Here is a 4,507-nt window from a genome sequence, read left to right on the forward strand (position 1 = left end):
CCTATTGCCTTGCAAAAAAAACCCCACAAAAAAAAGAATGTTAAAAAAAATTTTACATGTTATTGGAAAAAATAAAATTTTAAAAAGAAGAGCTTCACATTTATTTCAATATGTACAGTGCTTCCTGGTTTTCCCTTCTTCTATGAGTTAATTTTTATTCTCTAATCCTTCTCTCTTTTTAGACTCCTTTTCTACTTTCTCCCATGTTTGTTCAAGTCCTTGTTTTCCTCCTCCAACTCAACACAAACCAAAACAATCCCCAATAAGGTAGAGGATCCTTCGTATCCATCCACTGTCTCTTCTGGGAGATAAACACAAGTGTGAATTTGGAACCTAAGTATCAGTCCCTTGGAAGCATCAGATCCTCTGCCTAAAACAGGACACCATACTCTCCATACTTACTCACAGTGTGATCCTGAGTCTTTGTCTTTATGGCTTTTCATCCTCTCACCCTTTTTCATCTGTTAAGTCATCAAAATGATACTGAGCTCCCTTGCCCAGTTGTCAGTAACCTGACCTTGGATTTACTACCAGGACCTTTTTCTTCTTAACTCTGATTTCCACATTTCTTTAAGAAACTGTGGGCATCTGCTCAGCCCAGTGTTCCCTTTTCCTTCTGGGTATGGTCAACCTAACAGAACCATTGTTTTTGGAAAGAGCAGATTAATAGACTGAAACAACTCATCAGCCTTGAAACTCCCCTGTCCAAAATGCTCTCTGGCAACCACTCCCAATATGTGTTATATTAGGTTTTTTGAAGGCAAGTCCTGTACTGCTTCTGTCTTTATATCCGACTCTTAGTAAGGGGCCTGGGACTTGGTAAGGAATAGATGCTTACCCATTCATTCATTTATTCCTTCCTTCCTTCCTTTACTTCCTCCATTCATTCATTCATTTATTTCTTCCTCAGGTCATTCTCAAACCCTTTTCTCCTTTAGATTGAGTTCTTCTTCAACTTTCCCCAGAAATCTCCCAAATTTCTCTCCCCCAGGTTCACTCTCTAGATTTCACAAATCCAACCCCCCCCAAATCAAGGGACCAGTTCTAGTGAGAGAAAAGATAATATGAACCCATTTCTCTGATACTTCTGGAATTAAAAGAAGTCCTTTTTTGACTATAACCTGGGGAGGAAGCACTGATTATACATGGAAAAAAAGGTCCAAGTCTCCCACTGCAGCCTGACCCTCTCAGTTGTCCTGATCCATATCTGGCTACTGGACCCAGATGGCTCTGGAAGGGAAAGTGAGGCTGATGACTTTGCACAGCACCCCTTCACCCAAATCCATTTCATTTGCATGTCACAACATCACCTCCCTGATGTCACAGTCCTCTTTCAACAATAATATCATACCAGACCCTGTGCTCTCCTTTGATCTTTTATTTTTTAGGTTTTTGCAAGATAATGGGGTTAAGTGACTTGCCCAAGGCCACACAGCGAGGTCATTATTAAGTGTCTGAGGCTGGATTTGAACTCAGGTACTTCTGACTGCAGGGCTCGTGCTCTATCCACTGTGCCACCTAGCCGCCCCTTCCTTTGATTTTTCATAACAATCCTGGGAGACTGGGTGCTATTGTTATCCTCACTTTTCAGTGGAGGAAACTGAGCAAAGGTTAGTCAACTTGTCCTGTATCATGTAGATTTTAGGAGTCTAAGGCAAAAACTGAATTCAGGTCTTCCTGATTACATGTCTCAGACTCTATCCACTGTGCCACTCGGCTGCCCCTGAACAGCTAGTCAAGGAGTACTTAAAAGGATTATTCCCATTTCACAGTTCAGGTAACTGAGGTTCTAAGAGATGACTTGCCCAGGTTCACATAAATAATGAAAGTATTCAATCATTTCTTCAGGATCAGAGTTCTTTCTACTATGTTAAAGCTTATGCTCAAATGCCCTGTGAAGCCCCTTACCCTAAAATAGCCACTCTGCCACCCAAGTTTTAGAGAAGGATTATTACTTTGGGTGTAGCATTGCTCTTTCTAGTCTCCTTTTAAAAATACAGCTATCCCTGGAGTTAGTGAGTTGACTAACATTTATCAAGGGCGTTTGATGGGCCTAGGGGAGGCAACTAGGTAGCTCAGTGGTAGAGCGTTGGGGTCTGGAAGACTGAGTTCAAATCTATCCTTAATAGCTGTGTGACCCTGGGTAAGTCACTTAACCTCTGTTTTGCCTTAATCCACTGAAGAAGGAAATGGCAAACCTCTCCCAGCAACTTTGTCAAGAAAATCCCATGGTGGGGGCAGCTGGATGGCACAGTGGATAGAGCACTGACCCTGGAGTCAGGAGGATCTGAGTTCAAACCCAGCCCCAGACACTTAATAATTACCCAGCTGTGTGACATTGGGCAAGTCATTTAACTACATTGTCTTTTTTTTTTTTTAAGGTTTTTTGCAAGGCAATTGGGGTTAAGTGGCTTGCCCAAGGCCACACAGCTAAGTAATTATTAAGTGTCTGAGACTGGATTTGAACCCAGGTACTCCTGACTCCAAGGCTGGTGTTTTATCCACTATGCCACCTAGCCACCCCTACATTGTCTTAAAAAAATAAAAAAAAAACCCAAAACAAAGAAAGAAAATCCCTTGGATTGTACTGGCTATCGAGCAGTGGTCCATAGGGTCAGAAAGAGTCAGAAATGACTTAACAACAGCAATGTACCAGGTGTTTTTCATAACTATATATTTTTAACCTATACCAAGTAACTTGCTTTCTCATTGGGGAGGAGGGAGGGAGGGAGGGGATGGGAGGAAGGGAGAGCATTTGGAACTCATGCTTTTGGAAGTGAATGTTGAAACAAGGCATGTAAACAGGAGAAACAGGAAATAAAAAAGCAATGTACCTGGAACTGCATTAAATGATAGGTTTACAATATTTTTTTTGTCCTTTATTCCTTTTTTTTTTTTGGCTTTTGAAAGGCAGTGGGGTTAAGTGACTTGCCCAAAAACCACACAGCTAAATAATTATTAAGTATCTGAAGTTATATTTGAACTCAGGTCCTCCTAACTCCAGGTCTGTGCTGCCTAGCTGTCCCTTCTGTCTTTTATTCTTTTTTTTTTTTTTTTTTAAAGATTTTGCAAGGCATTGGGGTTAAATGGCTTGCCCAAGGCCACACAGCTAGGTAATCCTTAAATGTCTGAGGTTGGATTTGAACCCAGGTACTCCTGACTCCAAGGTTGGTGCTCTATCCACTGTGCCACCTAGGCCCCCCCCCCCCCATTTTTTATTCTTGAAGAAGACCACAAAGGTGATGCCATGACAAGCATGTGAACTGGATTTAAGTGAAGGACTGCTGTGCTATCACCAGCCTCACTTTCTCCTCTAGAGCCTTCTGGGTCCAGTGGTCAGATAGGAATCAGGATGACTGGAGATGGTCCTGGATGTGAAGAAATTGGGGTTAGGTGACTTGTCCAAGGTCACACAGCTAGTAAGTGTCTGAGGTCAAATTGGAACTCAAGTCCTCCTGACTTTAAGGCTGCTTGATCCACTGTAGCCCCCCAAAAAAGGTAAGTGGGTATACAGAGAAAGGCAAAAGAGAGTCCCCAGGCTCAAGTCTAATGGGGAAAAACAACATGGGAAAAATTATGGACAAACAAGATAGAGGCAAAATAATCAATAGAGAGGAAGCATTTAAGCATTAAAGAGAATTCAACTAACTCTATTTTGAGGAAGAGATTGGTAAATACCTAAAACTCCTGGGTGGGGAAATGAGCTAAAGAGAGTAATGGGTAGATATGGGTGAAATCTCTGGAAAACTGGAGTTTTCCCAATCTGCTTTTTTTTTCTCTTTTAAGGGGGGAACAGAGAAAGTATGGCCTGGAATCCAGAGGCATCCAATGGGTCAGTCTGCTCTTAGACTACCTGAGCACCAGCCCCAGAGATATGTGTCTTTGAATGTTTTATTCATCGAAAAAGGATGGAGAAAGGTTTAACTATTTTAAAATTAAAATTGCTTTCTATTTTTTTAAAGAGCTGGGTTTTAGACGGAGACCCAAGGGAACCGAGGCAGACCTGAGAAAGTCCTTGTGTTTAATTCAACCAACATTTCTTAACCGCTCAGCACGGTGGGGAAGAATGTGATAGGCTCCTGTTGTCCTCGAGAAACTTCCAGGCTAGTTAGAGACAAGTGTCCAATGGGTCCGAGGAGTCCCAAAGCAGTTCATCAAAGTGGTGTTTGGAATGCAGAGTAATAAAACAAAAATGACTGGCCTTTGCACGGTGTTGTCAGATTGGTCACATTCTACAAATTTGAATCTCAAAACCACCCCGTGAAGGGGACAAATGAGATTAGCTCGTCTTGTGGCGGTTTGTCCTTCTTTCTTGGAGATCACGCCGTCGGGAGCTGAGGCCGTGACCGACAGATGGATTGGGGGGGGGGGGGTCCCTTTCTCCTCCAGGGTCACCAGGGTCCGGTGGCCACGTAGGAATGGGGGGGGGGGGGCTGGAGATGGCCCCGGATGGGAGGAGTCAGGGTGAGGACAGCCGGCTCCAGGATCTGGGGCCGGACTTCGGCCC

This window comes from Macrotis lagotis, chromosome X (assembly GCF_037893015.1).
Source record: "Macrotis lagotis isolate mMagLag1 chromosome X, bilby.v1.9.chrom.fasta, whole genome shotgun sequence".
Taxonomy (NCBI): Eukaryota; Metazoa; Chordata; class Mammalia; order Peramelemorphia; family Peramelidae; genus Macrotis; species Macrotis lagotis.